We start from the raw sequence: 24,825 nt of genomic DNA on the forward strand, positions 1-24,825 counted from the left end.
GTTATCCATCAGGACTTTCACCATCACCACCCTCTCCTCGGGGTAACCCAATGGTAAAAAGAACGAGCCGTGAGAATATATCTCGTGCTTCTTTGTGCAAACTGTCCTGTGTCAAATTCTAATCTCAAATTCAAACGATTACTCAATACCAAGTCCATTAGTTGTTTTTTTTTATGATACAGGACTTTGGGAAAGAAAGTGAGGAGTTGTGAAGATGAAACAACAGAGAGAGAGGAATTGGGAGGAGGGGAGGGAGATATGAAAAGGAAAGAGAACAAAGGGGGTTGGGGGTGAGGAATTAATGTAATTGCAGGACAGAAGGGGAATAGAAAAGATTTGCACAGGGATGGTGTCGTGAGCCACCACTAGCCAAAAGGAGCTCGGTGTGCGATGGTGGTGTACTTGTGCGCGTTTACAGATCAGAATCTGCCCTTTGACGGTGGATACGACCTTTCTTTCCCCCCATGTTAGAAGAGAAAAAAAAGGAGGACGAGTGGATGATGGGAAAAAACAGTAGGGAATAAGAAGTTGCGATCAGGTGGGAGGAAGAAATGACTGAGGGGAAGATTAGAAACGAAGAATGGGTGAACCAATTGAAAGAGGGAATGAAGAAGAGTGAAAAACTAATGTGGGTAAAAGGAAAAAGAAAAACACCACAAGGAGGGGGCTGCGAGGATGGGGAGCGGACAGTTTGGATTTCAGCAGACGTGATGAGCTAGCTGGGAGGTAGAAGTTATTTTTGGCGACAGACAAACAGCCATTGCCTCAGGCACTGACACAAGTCTTGCATCTGACCAACATGGCAAACCAGTCTCATTGGGTCGTGCTATCAAATCAATCAGTGATGCAGATGCCTGAACACCGGCAAAGCCAGCATCCCGGCACCTCCGGGTAATCAAAAGGTCATGGAACCCTCAAGCCAACGTCTCCACGCCCTTGTCTCGCAACCCATACAACAGGCCACGTCTGCGTCCTGCCGATGGACTTTGCCAGGGATAGTCAAGCATAGCAGAAGCAGCGGAAAACTCCGAATCGAGCACTTATTACCATTGTATCGTCAAGGGGCCATGTGTTTTTTCTCGAGCACCTGTGGCAAACCAGATACCCATTCAGCCCGAAGAGTGCGAGAACAAAATCATCGACAATGCCACAAGCAAACCTTCGGCAGTTGGTAATTTAGGTGTCTCTTGCTACATTTCCACTTGAAAGTTGATGGCCGTACAGAAGCACACTGGTCGGCTTGGAGTGTCCTTTTAAGCAGTTTTGTCGTGAAACAAGTGAGTCGATGTAAGCGCACAAGTCGCATTTACCTTCTCGTTGCAGTGGACAGAGAGCTTTCAGCATTTGAAAAACAATAAAAGACAAGGAAAGCAAGGCGACCGCTCCCCAGCCACGGCAGTCGTCTCTGGGTGTGTCCTAGTTGTGTCCCACCTGAGTGTTTGCCTTGGGATGCCATGACCCCGGGTTTGAACCATGTGCAACTTGTTCAACTCGGTCCTCGGACCCATTACTCTTGTACCACAGTACACCTAGTGTTCTCCACGGTTACACCTCTCCAGGATGTTTGCATAGCTAGGTATCTCCACCTATACGTGGCTTTCTGAGCAGGTTGTACAACCTTGAGACAACATTAAAAAAGAAATTAAAGAAAATCACATCGAGGTCGATTGCAACGCATTATTCAATATAATAACGATAATCAAGGAGGCAGTAAAGCCACATAATCGATGATGAGCTGCAGTTTGGGGTTTGGCCTATCTGACCCTGCTGGCTGGGTCAAACACCTTAGACCGCAACCTCAAATACAGTTCCAAAAATAATGCATCACCTGTAAAATTAGCCTGGTCATATTACCTGCGTTTTTATGACACATGGGGCTCAAGTGAAGCCTCTTCATTCAGTTTGTTCCCTCTCCTAACCCATATCCACCCTCCCTCCCTCACCCCTAGACATAAAAGCTACTTCTCATGTCGGTCGGAGACGATAGAAGTAAGCCTTTTCTCAACACAAGCAGCGAAGTCAATAATGGTTACAGAGCCAAAGAACAATCCATCCCACGCTGGCTCATATAAATTTCACCTTTGGTGTTGGCTTAGGGAAGAGAAGGGATTAGCAGATGACAGAAATGACAGTAGCGTTGATAAATAACGAAGCAGCAAAAAAACGTTTTTAAGAGTCTTCGCAGACCAATAAATAAATAAATAAATAAAATCTTCAAAAACATTGATGGTGACTTCAGATGCAAAGTCACCATGAAAATGTCATGAGCTCCCCGAATCGGCATTCTACACTTTATCTAATCTTTCATTCAGAGAAATCAGCATTTGAAGAGTGCTTTCTATACAAAGTCATGACTGATGGTAACCTCTTGGAAACCCAGATGGGCCCCTTGAATCAAAGTGCATTTCAGGAAATGCGTGTTCTGTTCACGTGTGTTTCCTAATGTGTTGATACGTTCGAATATGGGACCTGCCTCTGCGTTTACGGATTGTCCGCAATTATTTACTTATTTACGCAAATCACGCTGAAATTAAGGGGTTACCAACGAGCCGCAAGGTCGAGGAAGTCGGATGTTAGTGAGAATTCATTGGAGTCGGGTTTTACCAGCGGTAATGGGTGGTGCCAGACCCTGCCTGCCTGCGAAGCACCAATTGGACAGTTTAAAGTCGGGTTGGCAATCAAACTCGGCTTCGACAACTCGAAGGTAAGTCCGCTACCTGTGTGCTGTCAAGCCGGATGTGAAAAAGGCAATTCAATTGCTGAAGATCATGCTTCGGTATTACTGAATGGGCTTGTGCTTGGTACGCAGGTCGGTATTGCTGAATGGACTTGTGCAGGTTATGCAAGGTGGTATTGCTGAATGGACTTGTGCTAGGTACGCAGGTCGGTATTGCTGAATGGACTTGTGCAGGTTATGCAAGGTGGTATTGCTGAATGGACTTGTGCTGGGTACGCAGGTCGGTATTGCTGAATGGACTTGTGCTGGGTATGCAGGTCGGTATTGCTGAATGGACTTGTGCTGGGTACGCAGGTCGGTATTGCTGAATGGACTTGTGCTGGGTACGCAGGTCGGTATTGCTGAATGGACTTGTGCAGGTTATGCAAGGTGGTATTGCTGAATGGACTTGTGCTAGGTACGCAGGTCGGTATTGCTGAATGGACTTGTGCAGGTTATGCAAGGTGGTATTGCTGAATGGACTTGTGCTGGGTACGCAGGTCGGTATTGCTGAATGGACTTGTGCTGGGTACGCAGGTCGGTATTGCTGAATGGACTTGTGCTGGGTACGCAGGTCGGTATTGCTGAATGGACTTGTGCAGGTTATGCAAGGTGGTATTGCTGAATGGACTTGTGCTGGGTACGCAGGTCGGTATTGCTGAATGGACTTGTGCTGGGTAGGCAGGTCGGTATTGCTGAATGGACTTGTGCAGGTTATGCAAGGTGGTATTGCTGAATGGACTTGTGCTGGGTACGCAGGTCGGTATTGCTGAATGGACTTGTGCTGGGTACGCAGGTCGGCATTGTGCGGTATATGCATGTATCATGTGTTGTGCGGTTGTGCGGGATATACATGTCTGTTTGATAATATATTTTAAGCCTAGTTTATTTTGTAGGGATTTATTTTCTTTGCTTAATGAAGTCTGTTGTAAAAATCCCAAGAGACCCTCGGGCATGATTACCCAATTTGAATCGAAAGTAACAGCCAACTTGGTTTACAGTGAGTACATAAAATAGACCTGAAGTTTCAATTCAAATTGGATGTTGATGAAGAAGCAAAAGCTTTACACTGTATATGGTGCACACTCGTAATAATAAAAGTATCTCACACAAATTCGCATTGTCAACAAGGCGCTGAACCACTCGTCTAACTTTGAAGCACTCCTTTCGCGAGAAAAAAAAAAGGTTTAAAGATAACCAAGAATCCAGTGTTTAATATCTGAAAGGGAGAACAACAGAGCGATCGCAATATCACGGACCACCACCCAAAAGGGAATGCAATGGTCGTGTGCGTTTGCAAAATATTACATCAACACCAGTCGTAAATGGCCGCTTTGGACGAAATGCTTTCAACGGCGAGGCGAAAGGGTTGATACAAGGCTAATGCAAACCAAGCCAGCAGCCAGCTTTGACAGAGAAAGCTTTCAGAGTTCTCCTTCTCCCACTCCCTCCTCCTCTTCTTTCTGCACTCACTCACTTACTCAACAATGCTTTCAGCTTGGGCCAGCAGGCCTGGACTAGCCCCACACGGAGCAGGATTCAAGGGCGCTTGCCAGACTCCAATGCCTTTCCCAAAACTCAAAGCCTGCTCCCCCCTAAACATCGTCATATAGATTCACCTTATTAGCCTTTCTACCACGGCCTATCTCAAATTGCGAGCATTTTCGACGTTTTCACTGTTTCAACAATCCATATGTTTCATACCAGCCACTGATTGTTTTGACGGTTGCTTCTCGTGTCTTGTACGTCAAAAGCACACCGGCAGACATGGCATGTGCGCACGATATTTCTTTCACCTCGGGCACTCGTCGTATTGCATTCTATGCAACCAAAACGTTTACGAAATTTGGCCTTCCCATTGTCAGCTTATGCGCTCACAGCAAAATAGACGTGATTTATTCGAAAGACCAAAGAGGACAAACAGCTGCGTCCCATGCAACACATTGGCCATGGCTTTTACTATACCTGTGCCAGGTGCATTAAGTGACTAGAATGTTCTCCACTCTCCGCGCAGAGCCCATTATTTGTGCCGGAGGTCCCCCTTGAATTGAGAATAAATCTTCTGCTGTCACCATCGGAGCACCTCAACGTCGTACGGTTCAATAACCAAACCGAGAATGAAAGCACGTATTCATCTGAGGAATTAAAAGTTTTATAACTGCTTCCGTTCCATTCCATTTCCATGCCATTCCATGCTTTTTTCATGAAAAATGGCAAAAAAAATTGTATACTTTCCAGGCCTGGCATTTTGGAAAAGAAAATTCCATGCTTTTCAACGATTACCAGGAATCCCTTACCTACCCAGACTAAGCGACCTACAACAAACAAGCGCAGCCGGAGACGGTGATTTAACAGCTGACATGTCTGTCTACCTGTCTGAAGATTGCACCGAATTTTCAAGACACACCCGTGCCCCAAGGCTACTTTGTCATCGGCTTGAAACCTTACTATGCACCTGGCCTACCATAAACACCAATGTGATAGTGCCCTCACATGATACACCAATAGGCAGATTACTTATTAGTTCAGTTTTTTTTTTTAATAAATAATTTTTTAAAGAAAGAAGAGATTGCATGCTAAATTTCCTTACTGTACTTTCCCAAGATATCTGGTGAGATTCTCATGAATCAGATCTCAGGACAGATCATAGGATGTTCTTAAAGGGTTTAAGGTAATGAAAGCCGCCTTACAGTCAGTCATGACGCAAACTGTGCGTATGAAGTAACGTCAGTCCTTTAATTTGTTGATCGTCTGGAAAAGATGCATCAAAATGAAAAATAACTTCATTGTGTGTCGGTCAGAGTAATTGGATACACAAAGAGAGGGTCCATTTTGTCAACTGATAAATCTCTTTTTTACCCCAATAACACCTTAATCCCTTGAAGACGTGGGGAGGTGCAGAGTGAAATTGTGAATCGGGAATTTAAAATTTGCATAGCCATGGTGGTACCAGCACACACTGGCCTACCTTTTCAAAAGAAAGGACATTTCATGACAGTGACATTGAAGTTTACTGAATATTAATTACGAGCTTTTACCCGTAATTTCACAAACAAGAATTCCCATATGAGCTTAAGAAACCACAAAATAAGCCACATGTTTAGTCTTGCAGCGAGAATTTCATGGAGGAGTAAACTCTATTGGCGAAAGAAACGTGTGTGGTACAAATATAATTTATTAACTACTGAAACAAAAAAACAAAGCATAATGCGAAATAAAGAAGAAACGGTTTCAAAGACCAACTAGAACGGGCACTCGGTAGAGCGCATACCTTCGCCGCAGCTACTGTTCTGTACTTGGCATGGGAGTGTAGGGAACAGAACAACAAAAATACGATTTTGACCTTTTCGTGACCTTGACCTTGACCTTTGACCCGATTGCTCCCAAAATCTAATCAAATGTGTCCCGTATAATAACCAATCATCCCACCAAATTTCATGCAATTCGGTTGAATACTTTTTGAGTTATGCGAATAACATACACACACACACACACACACACACAGACATACAAATAAATACACAGCGTTCAAAACATAACCTTCCGCTTTTGCGAAGGTAATCACACAAGGATTGCAGTAAAGAAAAACACAGAGGAAGAGAGGGAGAGAGAAAGCAACAGAAAGAGAATGTCCTACAACCTCTCTAAACATGGGTCCACAACATTAGTTGTGGCTGAAGGTCATCCAACCGAGGAGATAGGTAACGAGAGAGAGAGAGATGCTTATAATAATAATATAACAATAATAACAAGAGAGTTCATACAACACCTTACCCCACACTGTCTTGAGAAAAAAGGAAGCCAGGTCTTCGAATAGCAAATTTGATTGGTCGTGACGACGTAAAATTCCATAATATTGTTACATTTGTGGGGGTAGATGATGAAAGACCATAGTAGAGGCAGGATTGTATAGGGATAGCATGGACCGTGGATGCGTAAGAGACATCTTGATGTATTAAGTAGAGAAACTGGAGCCTAAGTTGTTTACGTGTCTTCACAAGAGGGGTGAAGATATGGTAATTAGATAGGGGTTAGATTAGATTTCCCCCAGTGTGTGATTGCCCTCGGTGTTTTTTCCCTATGTTTGTACAATTATAACAAGGCCGGCAATAAAAACTCATGCTCGTTACAACAACAACAACAATAACCGTCCATTAACCAACCATAACCGGCATACGACAGAAGCCCGAACATTCTCGATTGACAACTAAACCCCGCCTCAAAAAGATCGTAACTGGCAGGCCTGGCCCTGAGCTTAGTCATTGGTCGTGGAGACACGGGGTGGGTAATTCGATGGAGCTCGGCTATTGGCCGGGGTGACGTCATCGAGGAAGTTCGAGAGGAGGGAGGAAGAAGAGTCTCTCTCTCTCTCTGAGCCTTTGTTCTCTCTCGGTCTCTCGGCACAAACAAGACAGCAGCACCATTTTTTCTTTGGTTGTGCTGGTGTGATTTTGCTTGTGTGCGCTTGTGAGGAGACTTTTTGGTGGAATCTTTGCAACGTTGGAGGAGGGGGTGTTGTTGCACTATGGTGCTTTTCGGGGGAGCTAGAGCTGCGTTGCGCTTGGCAATGGAAGCCAGGAAGGCCGTTTGACTGCTTGCTCACGCCTGCGCATTTTCGGTGCCATTGTTGGAGCGTTTAACGTGCGGGTGGCTGCACGGGCTGCAGAGACTGTCAAGCTCGCAGTTGCATTTTTGGACCAGAGCTGAGTACCGGGCAGCTCAATAAAACATTTTATCTCTCCCCTTTGTTCGTCTTTGTGTCTGAATGGAGGATCTTCAAGTAGGAAATATAAGATTCACCTACGAATTTATTTTATCCCTTACATTGACTTCCATTAAATTCATTATTGTTGCATTTTATTTGTAGTGTGTTTCTTTGTTTGTGGGTCCGAGAATAAACCCGTGTGGCTTCCGTTCAGGAAAGCGCTTTGGTTCCTTCCCTCGCGCGTGATGGACCAACCGCAAAATTTGGCTACGCACCTCGGAATTAAGGACCGTTTCGGCTTTCCGTCATCCAGTGGTCTTAACCGCCGGGTGACAGGACAATATCTTATCCAAGTACTGCTCAACGGAAGGAGTTTGAAAGTTCCAAGAAGGTGATTGTAGTTCCATAGTGTTCAAGTATATAATTCAATTGAAATAAAATAAAGATTATAAAGTTCTTTCAAAAATTAATTCCAGAAGTTTACCGCCGTTGATACAGCTTCTCTTACACCACCTTATCCAACGTGTTAAATTAGTGCAACGTGTTACATTCGTTGTTTGTGTCCTTTATGATGTCACTAAAAGATTTTTTTTTTTTTTTTTTAACTCTGCCTGTCTAGCCGTCAAACAAAATTGAAAATAACTTTAAGCAGGAAATTTACTGTTTTTAGTGACATCATACAACAACAACAACAACAACATGCATTTTAAAATGCATGTTGTTGTTGTTGTATGATGTCACTAAAAACAGTAAATTTCCTGCTTAAAGTTATTTTCAATTTTGTTTGACGGCTGGACAGGCAGACAGAGTTTAAAAAAAAAATCTCACTCCTCTCTGTGCACGTGCAATCGGGGAAAAAAAATTCAGAGCCAACGTACCACTAACCTGCAGGTCCGTTTTCCGATTCGTGTTCAAAATATAACATTTAATTGAAATAATGTCATCCTTCAATCATAAACCGATGTTTGTAGTCAGACAGACAGAAGTGAACTAATTGCTTAACCCTGCTTTTCCCTTCACGAGCACGGGTAATAATAATAATCATAACAATCAAACTATAACTGAGCTATGACATAGGTGTGCATGTGTGTGGATGGACTGCCTTCGCCCTATTGGTTTGGACAGCAGGTCTGACTCCATCCACAAGTGTAACCTGAAAAAAAAAAAAATGCCCGCCATTTTGTGAAGTCTCATGGGCCTCAGGCCTTTGGTGTCAGCCCATGGGCCAGGACATAACTTGGGTTCTTTTTATTATTTTCAAGAGCGATTGCGACAGCAGTCTGTGGCCTATACACTGCCAAAATAAAAGGATGAACAATTTATATGATAAGTGAAGGTTTCTGCACATCATTTCAGTTTTAGCCGGTACCGGTGTGTGTACCGGTGTGTACCCCGGTTTAGAATAGGTACACCGTATCCCTGCGTGTCGTAAGAGGCGACTAAAAGGGTTGGCGTCAGGAAGGGCAGGGCATCCGGCCATAAAAAAAATTGCCTCAAAAAGAGAACCATGACAATTACAACTACATATGGGCAGGATACAGCCCGAAGTACCCCGTGGGGGACCCCACTCCCTCTCGTCAAAACTCAAGGTGGGGAACCCGATCGAAGCAAGGGTGGAAATCACTCCATTTATGACGACGAAACGTCTGATGCCCGACGTGGTGATCGGTTTCTGAGGTTTGGGACATGGAATGTAGGGACAATGACAGGGAGATCAGGAGAAGTGGTGGAAGTATTGGTCAGAAGAAGAGTGGACATATGTTGTGTGCAGGAGACGAGATGGAAGGGAAGTGGTGTGAGAATGGTGAAGGGTAGGCAGGGACAGAAATACAAGTTTGTGTGGCAAGGGTGCCCAGAAGGCGTGAATGTTGTTGGTGTCCTGTTTTCTGAGGAGTTTGTAGACAGTGTGGTGAGTGTGACGAGAGTGAGTGAAAGGTTGATGATGGTGAAAATGATGATTGGAAAGCTCTTGGTGAACGTCATCTCAGGATATGCTTTGCAGGTTGGTCGGAGCGATGAAGAGAAGGACAAGTTCTGGTGTGAAATAGAGAAGCTGATGGAAAACGTGAAAGATGAGGAAGTTGTTGTGGTAGGAGGAGACCTAAATGGACATGTGGGAAGGAGTATGGACGGTTTTGAGGGAGTTAATGGGGGTTACGGATATGGTGTGAGAAATGGAGAAGGTGAAAGGATTTTGGAGTTTGCTGATGGAGCTGATTTGTTGATTTGTAATACTCAGTTCCAGAAAGAGGATAATAAGCTTGTTACATACACGTCAGGTGGGTCGACGACAACCGTTGACTACCTGATGGTGCATAGGCGAGATAGGGGGCACCTCCGGGACACAAAGGTGATCCCGGGGGAGGAGGCTGTTTCACAGCACCACTTGGTTGTCTGCGACATAAGGGTGAAAGGTGCGAGGAGAGCTCGGCGGGTGAAGTACCAACCGAGAATGAAGGTGTGGAGGTTGAAAGAGGTGACAGTGAGGGAGGCATTAAAAGAAAGGCTGAGTATGGTAGAGGATGATGTGGTTGAGCTTGAAAGTGGTTGGATGTCAATGAAAGATAGTCTGTTGGGAGCCGTTGGTGAGGTATGTGGACGGACAAAAGGAGCACCGAGGCACTCGGAAACATGGTGGTGGGATGATGAACTTGGAAAGAAGATCGACGAGAAGAGGAAGAAGTTCAAGGAGTGGCAGAAGGCAAAGTGGATGGGGGCAGAAAAGGCAGAGCATGAAAGTTATAAGGCAGCCAAGATGGCTGCAAAGAAAGAGGCAGCAAAGGCGCAGGAAGCATGTAGGAAAATGTTCGGAGAACGCTTGGATTCGGAAGAGGGTCAGAGAGCGGTATTCAGGATTGCAAAGCAGATAGCGAAAGAGAGGTGTGATGTGATGGGGGTGAGTTGCTTGAAGGATGAAGTGGGACAAATCGTTGTCGACCCAGATGGAATTAAAGGAAGATGGAAAAGATATATATGGAAATGCTGTTGAATACAGAGAATGAATGGGATGGCAACATAGAGAGTAACCCAGTTTTAGGACCGGCAGAGAAGATAACTGAGAAGGAAGTTGAGGAAGCGATAAAAGCAATGAGGAGTGGAAAAGCGGGAGGGCCGACGGGAGTTGTGGGAGATATGTTGAAGGCAGCAGGAAGTTGGGGTGTGAAGAGAATGACAGAGATCTGCAATCTGGTGGTGAAAGAAGGCCGCATTCCAGTGGATTGGGAACTCAGTAGTTATTGGATCATGGAATGAAGGTATTGGAAAGGGTGTTGGAGAGGAGGATAAGGAAGAAAGTGAAGATTGACGAAACGCAGTTTGGATTTATGCCAGGGAGAGGAACGACAGACGCACTTTTTATTGTGAGGCAGTTGCAGGAGAAGTACATGGAGAAGAGGAAGAAGTTGTTTCTTGGGTTTGTTGATCTGGAGAAAGCATTCGATAGGGTTCCACGTAAAGTAGTGACATGGGCATTGAGGAAGTTAGGAGTGGAGGAATGGTTGATCAGAGTAGGGATGGCAATGTACAAAAGAGCGTGCACAGCTGTAAGGACGAAGGACGGGAACAGTGGTGAGTTTGAGGTGAAGGTGGGAGTGCATCAGGGGTCAATACTAAGTCCACTACAATTTGTAGCTGTGATGGAGGTGCTGGCTCGGAACGTAAAGGAGGGTTTACCGTGGGAGTTGTTGTATGCAGATGATCTGGTGTTGATTGCAGAAAGTAAGGATGGACTGAAGGAGAAGATGAACAAGTGGAAGGAATGTATGGAGACAAAAGGTCTGAAGGCGAATATCGGAAAATCGAAGGTGATGGCAAGTGGTAAAGCATGTGGTAAGGTGGAAAGAACTGGGAACTGGCCGTGTGCTATGTGCAGGAAGGGTGTCGGAGTGAACTCCATTCAGTGTACAATGTGCGCTGAGTGGGTTCATCAAAATGTAGTGGTTTGAGAGGGTCAATAACCAGTGTGGCAGCTACATTCAAGTGTAAGGTGTGCACAGAGGGAGCTGCAGATGGAGGAAATGTTGAGTTGGATCTTGGAGACGGCGTGAAGCTGGAAGGTGTGAAAACATTTTGTTACCGAGGAGACATGCTGAATGGAGAAGGTGGATCAGACTCGGCAACGGTTGCGAGAGTGAGATGTGCATGGAAGAAGTTTCGGGAACTGAGTGGCGTGCTGACGAGGAGGGGAGTGTCGTTGAAGCTGAAGGGAAAGGTGTATGCTGCATGTGTGAGAAGTGTTATGATTTATGGGAGCGAGATATTGGTAATGAACGTAGAGCAGCAATGAAGGCTGGAAAGGGTGGAAATGCGAATGGTTCGGTGGATGTATGGAGTATCATTGAGATAGAGGAAGACAAATGATGAATTGCGAAAGATGACAGGAATAGAGCCTGTGATGGATGCTGTGAAGAGAAACAGTTTGAGATGGTTTGGTCATGTGTTGAGGAAGGATGAAAGTGACTGGTTGAGAAGAGTGATGGAAATGAATGTAGAAGGAAGTAGAGGACGGGGAAGACCGAGAAAGACTTGGCTAAAGATGGTCGAAGAAGAAATGCGGGCAAGGGGGTTAACAATGGGAGATGCAGAAAATAGGGCAAAATGGAGAAGATTGTCATGGGGACCACAAGGCTAACCCCCGCTCTTGCAGGGAAAATGGCCTTGAAATGCCTGTTGTGTGTTGTATTTCAGTTTTAGCCCAAGTTTTCAATGCTGAAAATACCGAAGTGTCAAAAATTCCGTCATTTTTCGTACTAATAATGACATTAATAATAGTAGAGATGTTCATAGGCATGTTCATGTCAGGTGATGGTTACATGTGAGCAAGACAATGAATGAGTAAGAAACAGCCGGGGAAGATATTCACAGATTTTACACAAATGGATTTCAGGGAATCGTTTTAAATCATTACCATCCCCCTCCTCATCATTAACTCCATCCCTTCTAAGTCATCAACTCAGACAATCCTGCCCACCTCTCCTCACTCCACTGTTGTTCTCTTAAAAAGCTGGGGACTCCTGTCAAGCCATATGGTCGACACCAGTCATGAACAGCTGTTTTTGGCTTAAGCTCTTTTCGGCAAGTCGAAATATGTGATTAAAAGATTCAACCCAAATCATGCCTTGTAGACTAGAAAACGATAAGGAAAACGTTGAGCGATTAAAAATGCATTCGCCGTGGTCGCAAAAGAAAGAAAAACATGAAAAGAAGCAAAGAGGGGGAGAGAGGGAGAGGGAGGGAGAGGTTTAAAACACCCAACACACACACACACACACACACACACACACACACACACACACACACACACACACACACACACACACACACACACACACACACACACCATCCTTTGTGTCTAAATGGAAGGATAATATTACAAGTATCTTTGAACTCTGCCACTTTTTATGGTGCATCTTTTGGCTGCCCAATGGAGGCCAATGTTATTCCACAATTGGAGATGTATCCGGATGATGATGCGTTCCTACCTGTCCCATAACATGGTGCGCCGTGCTCATTTTGCGTGGGAATGCAGAGCCTCGGACATCATTTTTTTTCATGTGTCACGCTCACACGTGTGCATTTGGTGCTGTGCAGCAAAGCACAAAACGTCGTCAGTATTATGGTGCAGTGAATGGATTACCCAGGAATAAAAGATGACTCAAAGTCCAAGGAAGAGAGAGACTAAGGCATCACAGTAAACACAAAAACACGGATGATAAAGCCAATCTGACCTGAAGCCCACGGTAATATAAATTGAAAAATAAAGTTTGCACTTATGCACGACTCCAAATGCTTTGTCAACAATAACACCCTCCACCGACAGACTTTGGACTCTCCGAGCCACTGGCCCTCTCGCCCATTAACAGTGCTCCAAATACCTCTCAGGGGGGGGGACAAAAAGTCAGAGTTTAAACACCACCCGCCATGAAGCAGCAAATGCAACTTCAGTGAATTTCAAATCTATTTACGTGGAGGCATCCACATCTTGTTCATATATAGACGTGGAGCACACAATTGTCGTCAAGATCCCATCGTGCCAAAATCAGGTTTCTGCTCAAATCAGATCCAATCGGATGTCAGGCCTGTTGGCTAAAAAGTTTGGGCCAAACTTCCCATACAGCTGACTCCACAAAAGGGTGGGAATCATTACGGCCAGTAATGGGTAGTGGTGGTGGTAGTAGTAGTAGTAGTAGTAGTAATAGTAGTAGTAGTAGTAGTATATACTTGTTACCTCCGCCACCGAAGGTACATGGAAGTTATGTTTCCACCTCTGTCCGTTTGTTTGTTTGTGTCTGTCTGTCTGTCTGTCTGTCTGTCTGTGAACAAGATATCTCAAAAAGTTGCGGACGGATTCAAACAAAATTTGGTAGAGAGGTTGGGTATGCGACAAGGACGAAATGATTGGATTTTGGTAAAGATCCAGATTCGGATCCGGCTACTAGAATGTTTTAAGCGATTCTTCACCATTGGGAGATACGGCCAAAAATGATACTTAGCAGGATATCTCACAAAGTTATGGACAGATTTGGACGAAACTTGGTGGATCGGTTTGGTGTGTGATAAGAAAGAATTGGTTCAATTTTGGGGAAGATCTGAATATGGATCCGGATACGATAATTATTTAATTTTTAAGTGATTCTTCACCATTGAGAAGTCACCACCTTCACCATTCTTCACCATTCTTCACTTCACGTTTTTAAATATCATGTTATATATCGCTTTTCACCCGATCTCTCAATGGTGAAGACTCACTTGAAAATTAAATAATTGTTGTAGCCAAATCTATATTCAGATATTCACCAAAATCAAAAGGATTAGTCCTTTTCACACACATAACCTCTCCACCAAGTTTCGTCCAAATCCGTCCACAACTTTTTGAGATATCCTGCTCTGTATGATTTTTGGTCATATCACTCAATGGTGAAGAATCACTTTAAAATTCTACTAGCTGGATCCGGATCTTCACCAAAATTGAATAAATTTTTCCTCGTCACACACACAATCTGTGCAACAAGTTTCGTCCAAATCCACCCATAACTTTTTGAGATATCCTGCTATATGTTGGTTTTAGCCCTATCTCCCAATGGTGAAGAATCACTTAACAAAATTAAATAATTCTCATATCCGAATCCACATTCAGATCTTCACCAAAATCGAATCTATTTGTCCTCGTCACACACACAACCGGTCCACCAAGTGTAGTCCAAATCCGTCCACAACTTTTTGAGATATCCTGTTATGTATCGCTTTTGGCCCTATCCCCCAATGGTGAAGAATCACTTTAAAATTTCTAGTAGCCGGATCCAAATCCGGATCGTCACCAAAATCTAATCATTTCATCCTCGTCACATACGCTACATCTCTGCCAAATTTATTCCGAAGCCATCCACAACTCTTTGAGATATCTTGTTCACAAACAGACAGAGAAACGGACAGATAAACAGACAGACAGACAGACAAACAAACAGAGAGACAGGGGTGTAAACATAACCTCCATCCACCTTTCGTGGTGGAGGTAATAACGCACAAGACCAACAAATATACTTGAATGAAAAATCTTCGATTTTCCTAAGTAACAAACGGACCCAAATGCGATAACCTCTCCTCTGTTGAGGGTAATAATAAATGTCAGTGTGTGAGTCTCCTCCATAACTCCAAAACCATTAAATCTAGCAGCCCAAAACTTTGCATGTGTCCTAAGGAAACTCCAAGGGGGTGCATCAATGAAAACTGGCTATTTAGGTAGATTTAAAAACAAATTTAGAAGATAATTACTTAACGGACGTATTTAATTACAACAAAAAACAGGCTGTATCCTTGGTCAGCCCGTTCTTCCTCACAGGGGTCTTAAGCTTTGGTTTAGCTTGCTCAAAAACGCCTTGCCTGGAACAGCCCTTTGTTGTATATTTGAAGACTGAACAACATGTCTTCTATCATTAAATGAAGGTACCGTTTTGAGGAAACAAAGGTAGATTTTGATTACAACTCATGCAGAGGAAACAAGGTAATGCAGGTTTTGTTCGCAAAAATCGCAGCAGCGGTCCTTTCACATAATGTAGAAGAAAGAAAATAGTGAAATCCTTAATATAAAAAAACGTTTTGGTTTTTGCCCGACTTTTAAACTTATAAACAAACAAACTGATGATTTATAAACGAACTGATGGACATGTAATTCAAACATTAAAGGCGACAAAATTGGCTTGAAATGTCTGCATACTATTTAATTAGGCAGGAGACTGGGCAAATTCCCGAGAGTATTATGTACACCTACACTTTAATACACACCCTGTAAATATTCATTTGTGGGAAGCGGGAGGAGAAGGGTGGAGGAGGAAGGGAGGGGTGAGAGTCCGGTGGGAGGGGGCAGGTGGAGGAGGAAGGGAGGGGTGAGAGTCCAGAGAGAGGGGAAGGGTGGATGAAGGAGGGGGCAGGTGGAGGAGAAAGGGAGGGGAAGGGGGGGGGGGGGGAGAAAGGAGCTGGCGTTTCCCGGCAACACCAGGTACCTCTGCCGGAATATATTTATTTATATCTACTTCTCCTCCTCTTCTGTTTATAAGGTCTATAGAATTGAGAATTAAATTAACTTCCCAGTATTGGCTGCAGTACAATCCTACTGGGAATATAGGGCTGTAGTTCTGCTAAAATCATGCCTAATAGGCAGGGCCTCTGCAACTGTTTGGCAAGAAGAGCCTTTTTAAAATTTAAATTGTTCATGGCTACCCCCAGAACTATTGCACAGACAGGTTAATGTGTGGCAAGAATCTACTATTGGTCAGGATGCATGCAGCAATAGCTGGTGTGGCACTTGCTTCCTGGTACCCACAACAGTAATGGGGTCTCACCTTGACATTATCTATTTTATAAAACGGGAGTGTCTGTCTGTCTGTCTGTCTGTCCCCAAACTACTCCCTCAGTTTTGAGGCTAGCCCCGCCAAACCTCCTGTGGAACGTTATGGGGTCCTAGCGGATGTTGTAAGGTAGGTAGGAGGTTTCAAAAAATCCTCAAAAAAATTATGATTTTGAGATTAACTCGATACGTACCTGCCACGAATCCGGAAGTGGACAGATGACGGCAATGAGCTGGTTTGATAAATATCCCAATACAACCATCATATTTAAAACAGTATTTTGTTAAAGTATCAATTTATGATTGGAATGATGTTTGGAATTGAGTGAATACAATTACGATTTTGAATTCGTAATTGGATTCACCCAACCGTATGGAACTATTCCACATCTGGATTTAAATATAAGTTCATGTCACGAATGTTGGTAAAAGTTTATTTTTTTATATTAATGCTATTGAATTTGTGATTGGAGTTATGCTGTTTGGAATGAAAATAGAGATATTGAGTTCAAGTGAATGACAAAATGCTGTGACGGTTTCTACGTTCCAAGTGTGACATTCGCGGATTGCCATTTGCAGATTCGCCATTGACTGGGTAGAGGACCATTGAAAAAGGTACGTTTTTCGTGGAAGTCCTTCACGAACCTGCTGTTCATGCTTAATGTTCGACTGCTGCAGGTGGCACAGGGATGTGGAATTTATTGGTTCCATGGTTTCCCATTGGTCGTTTTTTTACCCAAGTCTTTCACGAACCTGCTGTCCATGTCTGACGTGCGACTGAAGGTGCCACAGGAACATAGAGTCGGCGTGTGAGAAAACGATCCCGTAATCTGTGTCGATCGCCGAAATGGACACGTGATGGTTGCCTACGTGGTTGCCTACTTTGCCTACGCATAGAAATGGACACTTTGGTTAGGTTAAGATTTCTTTATTTATTTAACTTTGTCAGGTAAAACGCATCTCGCTAAATGAGATCGGTGCTGGTGTGTGTGTTACTGTGTGTGTGTATGTGTATGTGTCTGTATACCATGTGTGTGTTTTTGTGTGTGTGTTTTTGTGTGTGTGTGTGTGTGTGTGTGTGTGTGTGTGTGTGTGTGTGTATACTGTGTGTGTGTATACTGTGTGTGTGTGTATATACTGTGTGTGTGTGTATATATATAAATATATAGAGGACCATTGTGATTGAGTCCACCCTTCCCCTCTCTCTGGACTCTCACCCCTCCCTTCCTCCTCCACCCTTCTCCTCCCGCTTCCCACAAATGAATATTTACAGGGTGTGTATTAAAGTGTAGGTGTACATAATACTCTCGGGAATTTGCCCAGTCTCCTGACTAATTAAATACGTATGCAGACATATATATATATATACACAGACTTGGCATTTAATATGGAATATTTTTTTTGTGGGGGTGAACTTACTTTTCAAGATGTCTTAGAACCAAAAGTTCATTGGAATTATATTGAAATTATTCTAGATTTTGTTAATGTGACCTTTAAAAGAAACAAAAACCACATTTGACATTTCGAAACAAATAAATTGATCCTTGAAAGTGATGTAAACTGATATCGAACTCAATTCATGGACAGTACTGTGTTAAACTTCTGTACGTTTTCCAGAAGTATCTCTTTATTTTGCACATTAGCCAAAAAATTTTTATAACAAAAACAAAAGTTAAATTATGACTGGGATTACGGACAGTAAAATTACAGTTCAGTATTTCGTGTAACCCCCACGAGCATCCAGGAGAGCACGTACACGTTGAGGCATGCCGTTCACGAGATTTGCCAAGGTTTGGACAGGAATCGCTTGCCATGCAGTGACAATAGCCTGCTGCAATTCACGCACAGAGGTCGGCTGCTGGTCCAAGTGGTCGATTTGACGCGTTAATTCTGCCCACAAGTTCTCTATCGGATTCATATCCGGGGATATGGCAGGCCACTCCATATGCTCTACACCACGGTCAGCAAGAAAGTGTTGGATCATGCGAGCACGATGAGGCCGTGCATTGTCATCTTGGAAGACAAAGTTTCCTCGAAAGGCTGCACGAGCAAATGGAAGCAACGTTTCTTCCAGAATGGCCCTGTGCTTGAACTGGTTCAGGTTTCCATTCAGAACAACCAGGTCAGTTTTGCCCCCTGCATGAAAAGCAGCCCAAACGGTCACCCCACCACCTCCAGCTTGGACTCTTGGCACTATACAATCTTTGTTGTAGGCTTCAAGCACTTGTCTGCACACTCGGACGCGACCATCTTGACGATAGACCAGAAATCTAGACTTGTCACTGAAGATCACGTGATTCCAGTGTCCTGGCTGCCATTGACGGTGCTCTCTGGCCCACTGCAATCGGCGCTGGCGGTGTTGTCTGGTCAGGCGTGGCTTTCTCAGGGGACGCCTGGCACGATAGCCTGCTTGAACCAGTCGTTGGTTGACTAGCCTTCTGGATACAGGCACATTTGTCAGTTGCTGCCACTCAGCCCTAAGCCGATTAGCTGACTTGGTACGGCCATTGCGGACTAACCGGTGCAGCTGGCGATCATCCCTCCTTGTGGTTCTGCGGGGACGTCCTGGCCTCAGTATTGGAGTAGGGACACCCCTCTGAGCATTTCGTTTCAGGATCTTTGACACCTGACCTTGAGTGATGCCATACTGCCGAGCAATAGCACGCTGTTTCATGCCGTAATTTCGTAAAGCCACCACTCCATGACAAACAGCATTGTCGAGTTGACGGACCATCTCCAGAGGAAGCGGCAATAACTTTTGGAGACATGCAGCAGTTGTTTTCCACTAATACAGAACGCAACAACCCTTGTATACCCGACTGTGAAGCCAATCATCAAATGCACCTGTCCGTACATTTTGCCACGCCACCTGTGATATAATCCTGTTGTTGACTTCCTGCTGCGATAGACAATCAGTGACATGGTTCTTTTAACAAATAAATCACCAAAGTGTAAAAGAAACTCACTAGATTGATATACTGAGTTAAGAAAGTAAACCCAAGTCAAGAAAAAAAAAATATTCCATATTAAATGCCAAGTCTGTATATATATCGTTACTGTAAGAGATGTCTGTCTGTCGCCATTTTTCTCAGAGATGGCCAAACAGGTCTTCATCAAACTTTCAGAGGATCCGCCGTGAGTGCCAGGGAGTGTTTTCGGCTAAAAAATTGAAAAGTTTGAATTAAAAAAAAAAAAATTAATCACTCTATAGTGCCAAAGCCTTTGTCACTAGCTGTATGAAAGATAATATTAAATGATCCCCGGATCCATTCCTTAGTGAGTATAGGGAAGTGTTTTAGGCCCCCACAAAAAAAAAATAGAAAAAAAAATATTTTGGTTTCTTTAAAATGTCAATGGGATCAGAACAGCACCAGGCAACGCCAGGTACTCCTGCTCGTAGTATGTACTGCATTATAAATTCAAACAACTTCATTCACCAGGATGTGTTTTTATCCTCCAGGATCCCCACCCCATATTTGAGTACCAGATTTGAGTACCAGTTCACTGGTAATTCCTTGTTTGTCGTTGAAGGCGGCAAAAAGGGTTGGCGTCAGGAAGGGCATCCGGCCGTAAAACATTGCTTCAAAAAGGGGACCAAAAAACAACAACTACCACGGTCCCCGAAAAGGCCAACCCCCGCTTTGCGGGGAAAAATGGCCTCTAAACGGTGGTTTTGGTTTTTGGTTTATCCCCACCCCATACCCAAGATATTTATATTGATGCATTCGTTTGTATGCAAAACACAATGACCACCAGGTTTTCCTTCTTTCAGCACTGTGTCCAGCACAGGTTTTCTGCCTTTATGTTGGTTCCTCTCTAAAATTAGAAGGCAGTGACTCATCCTTGCACATCCAACTGTCCTTAAAAGCGTCAGTCTACCTCCTCACTTGCACATTCACGGAATCACAATCGTGAGCAATCGCCAGGCAAGGATATAACATTAACAATATGCCACAGGAAATATTGGACCCTCAACTAGCCACATAGAGCGCCATACGGCCGTACAGGCAAGCCAACTCCTTTTGACCTCTTCTTCAGGCTCGCTCAAAGCCCTTGCCAATCTGACACAGAACTGCCCATGGCGTATATGGAGCGAGTACAAAGAGCGGCGTTTCACAGTTAAAATAGTACTGCCTGGCTGCTCCTGAATCGACCCCATCGGCATATATTCATTGCATCAACCAAATCCCACCATGTCCACCCTGTTCCTCTGACGACGCATCATTCCATATTCTCATTTTTGTACTTCCCTTGGCTCGTCCGCCTCCCCAGCTCCCCAAACTCATCAAAAGGCTCGTTTACACCATACCTCCAGGGCCAATGCCACCGAGTAGGTAGAGCACAGCGGGAGGATTGTGAGAGTCCAATTTGCTTTCAATGATGCACTGTCGTTCAAAAATAACCCAACAAGTGCTTTTATATTTCATGTCATGCATTTTCACATCCACCCATCCGGCCTGGAAAGAAAAGTACCCGATACTCATGTACTACGGGTTGGGATGACCATGGCCTTCCTTCTCTGCATTATCTTGATGTGGCTGAATACGAGAATGAGGTATTACGAAAACTACATAACGATGCGATGTGGACCACCTATTGGCTGTCTTGTGTGATGATGAGGCATCTGAGCAGGTAAATCTCAACACTCTACGACCTCATGGTCGTTCAAAGTGAATGCAAATGGAACTTCAACAGCTAGTCTACCACTCGGTGCCATTAACGGTCCAGGAACTTTGGTGGCGTAAAGGGACGTAAAGTCTCCATCCCTAAATTCGCAAATGAAGAACCCACATTCGGGTCGCTTGAGATCACCCACTTCACCTACAGGTTTGTGACTGAACTCTTCGGACAGAGACAGGTAAAGGGGAACAGCAAAGATGTGGATGCGGAGACTCAAGAGGAAAGGGGTGAAAGCCAGAGAACAAGACAGAAAGAAACGTTCATCGCTTTTGTCCCCCCCCCCCCCCCTCCCAACCCCAAACTTCCACAACCTAACCCCCACCCCCTCCGCCCCCCTCCACCCCCCGTTCTCTTTTAGTCTCACTCTGTGCCTCTCCTTTTTTCGCTGTTCTCCTGCCAAGTGTCACCATGACAACAGCCTGGCCGGAAACTCATTAATTACATTAACGAGAGGCAGGGAGATGGAGAGGAACAGTGCCGTGGGAGGGGGTAGAAATGGGAGGTAGCATAGGGGAAACAGGGGGAGGTTGGGAAGGAGAAAGGTTTGGAAAGAGGACAAGTAGGTAATTGATGATGATATCCCAGGTGATATTGACAACTTATAAATTAAAAATGCACCTATATAAATAGAGTCCAATTAAAAGGAGGTACACGGTAGTGAAGAGAGGCAAGCTATATGATAAGCAGAATGAGAATAAACAAAATATGAGAGTCCGACAGGAAGGGGACGGGGGAGATTTCCTGGATGGATGGCGAATGAGGGTTTAAAAAGAAAAAAGAAAAAAAGAAAGGACAGACAGGAAGATCTCCTCGGCTCCCACAGCCTCCAATGTTCCCACCAGACTCTGGTTCCAACAGCTGCCTCTCCTCACAAAGCTACTCCTGTGCCCACCCCCTCCTCTAAGCAGCTACAATTCATAACCCCACCCTATAGTTATTTATTTTACAGTTCCAAAGCCCAACGACTACAATCTCGGTTCGTACAAGCTCTCCTCAGCCCTCGCTGGTACAATGAGCGGATGTGAAAGAAAGTAGAGCCAGGCAGAACAGCACCCAAAGTAAAAACTCCACTCCCTCATCCGCGCACCCCACCATCAATCGGTCTGTCTTTCCAGCTGACTGACTATTCGCCTGTCCTGCTGTCTGGTATTTTGAGCCCATTTGTGGCTGTCCATCACCAATCTCTTTGTCTCCATTTTTACCCGACTTTGCCCGACTCAACTGCGTACCATTTCAGCAAAACAGAATGGACCCCTTTTTCGTCGGCTCTCAGATACTTCTTTAAATCGAGGAAATTTTCAAACGGAGGTTTTTTGCAAGTTCAATGAAATTAGGACACACCAAGACAGTAACGATGCTCCCATCATCGTGGTTTGTGATGCAATGCATGTGTTTGCCTATGTACGACGGGCCAGAAAGCAAATCCACCACCGCATGAGGTGGTGTCACTTCCATCCTTCGAGAGAAACAAAAAAGACGGTCATTTGTTTTGTTACACCACCCGATACTTATTAGTAGAACAGACAAACAAAAACAAACCCTCTACAACCTTCTCCGAAAGCTAACCCTCATTTCCCACCCACTTTTTTCGAGCTAAAGAATTCAATATGAAACAACAGTTTACTGCAGGGGGAGCAAGCCCTAGCAAGACGAAGAAACTATGTAGGCAGACAAACATGGGCACAATGCAAAAATACCAAGAAAGAGGGGAAAGGCAAAGCAGAAAGGGGATTTCCTGCTCATGCATCGAGTGCAACGTCTCTGCAGTTCTTCCCTCTCATTTCTACCCTATTTAAACAGGCGCCGCCTTCTCTCGGTCTTCTTTCCAGATTTCTCTCCCTCTCCTTCTCCCTCTCTCCATCATATTCTGTCCAATACCCTTCCAAATCTCCTCCAAGCACACCCCCTCCACTCCACATCCACCCCCTTTCCCCGAGCAGCCCTTCCCCTGTGACCCCGCTGACCCGTGTTAAATCAACCCTTTGGACAATTGTAAAGAGAGTGAGAGGGAGAGAAAAAGAGAACTCTATGGACCAGGATTGCCAGTTCTGCACACCAACAGCTGAATAGGGATGGTGAAAAACATACAACTGAAGACAAACCCTTATGGATAAAGGAGTATCTGATCTTGTCAGGTGAAAGCTCAACATCTATAACTGTGGGACATCCTTTCATCCTTACTGGACTCCCAACAATCAAAAGCACAAGTCCAACATAAGTAAATGGACAAGCAGAAAGAGGGACAAAAAAGGGAGAAATGCAAAGGCAGATGGACAAAAAGAGAGTTTTCTCAAAGCAAGCAGCTTCCTTGGAAATTCCTTTCCTTTCCAGGCCACTGGGGCTGAGAGAGAGAGAGCAGAAAGGATAGAGGTGGGGAGACCGAGGGAAGAAGGGAGGGCGAAGAGAAAGAGAGCAGAGGGACAGCGGGAGATTGGGCACAAGAGGGAGGGTGACAGATAGATGCCAGATGTGGGTCAAGGTGGCTGTTGCCGTGGTAGCAGTGGTTAGTTACAACCACCGTAGATCGAAAGGTCCTTAGTTTCGACTCCAATACAAGCCTGCCTCCGTTATCACAATGTCACGGATTCAAATCCTCAGTGAAATGGAAAAAATACGGCAATATCAATGTGATAGAACAATCAGGTATTAAAGAAAAATAGGTTCATGCATGTCCTCCAGTCTTCTTTCGGCCAACACCAAACTACTCAGCATCTCCTATTCCATTGTTTCTCAAACATTTTCAGTCAGGTAGTGGTGGAATGATGACAAAAAGTGTCAGGCCTGAAGCACATCACCTGCTCATTCCATTTGCAACTGCCATGGGCTGTACATGAGCGGTTGCACAGACACTTTGCCTGTGATGTGCATTGGGTTATCGGCCACATCACCACCCAGTTAACGCTGCTTTTATTTATTTATTTCGACATAAGTTTGAGGCTCATGGAAGAGTGAGGTTACAAGAGGGTAAAAAAGACAATGAACTGGCAATGGGGATACGGTTGGACAAGATCATCAAAGTAATGAAGAAACAGAAAAAGAAGCGAGAGGGAGACGAGGGAGGGAAACATCGTGACGTGCACACAAGAGGTGGGTTAGGCTCGGTGGAGCTAATGGTGATAGGAACGATTGAGTGCAGGAATGGGAAGTACCAGGAGATAGTGGTGCACCACCTGCTTGAAACCCTGGAGGGAAGAGGGGGATTCAACAATTTCAGAAAGGTGGTTTCACAAACGAGAGAAAAGAGGAACAAAGGAGTTGAGGTTTGCAGAGAGCCCGGACTTTAGGAATTTCATGAGGAGGCTCATCAATCCCACGCTACATTCTGGAGTTGCCATCAGGGTCAGAAGGCAAAGAGCATAGAGAGAGCTAAACCGGAGGAGCAGTGAAAAACAAGACCACTGGCTTGTCAGTGATGCGACAACAGACCTTGTGCTTATGCCACATATTGGGAGATGCCAGTAATGTTGAAGATTTTACATTCCACGAAATCCAGGAGAGACAGATGTGATGTGATGCTGGGGTGCCAGCCCATAGCAGATAGCAGTACTCCATTGAGCTATGGCAAATGCCTTGTAGGCTGTGTATACCTCTGATTTCCGAAAGAAAGACTTGGATTCAAGATACTGAACCTCTTCCAGTGGCTCACCATTGAAACAAATTGGTGGGTTTATTTGATGATTCTTCCGGAGTAACAAGATGAGACACTTTGATTGAAAGTCAAAATTCAAAGAGATGTTCCATTTATCAGTCGAGCTTCTAATCAATTCCAGATCAGCAGAGTGATGCAGCTGCTGTTGCCCCGTCAGTGAGACGAGGGTACAGTACGATATAACGTGGAATCATCTGCAAACAAGGAAGAGAGGGTTTTACAGGACATCGGAG

The 24,825-nt window shown here is 44.5% G+C and overlaps 1 protein-coding gene and 1 long non-coding RNA gene across 2 annotated transcripts in view; one reads left to right on the top strand and one right to left on the bottom strand.

Moving 5' to 3' along the window:
* Nucleotides 1-24,825, bottom strand: part of LOC137424539 (uncharacterized) — a 78,879-nt gene that overhangs the window by 36,753 nt on the left and 17,301 nt on the right. The gene's annotated exons all lie outside the window — the stretch shown is intronic.
* On the top strand, nt 16-17,433 carry LOC137424542 (uncharacterized). The gene is made up of 3 exons (XR_010983946.2): nt 16-42; nt 16,843-16,878; nt 17,005-17,433. It is a non-coding gene; the product is annotated as an uncharacterized LOC137424542 (long non-coding RNA).

This window comes from Myxine glutinosa, chromosome 4 (assembly GCF_964187855.1).
Source record: "Myxine glutinosa chromosome 4, kmMyxGlut1.1, whole genome shotgun sequence".
Taxonomy (NCBI): domain Eukaryota; kingdom Metazoa; phylum Chordata; class Myxini; order Myxiniformes; family Myxinidae; genus Myxine; species Myxine glutinosa.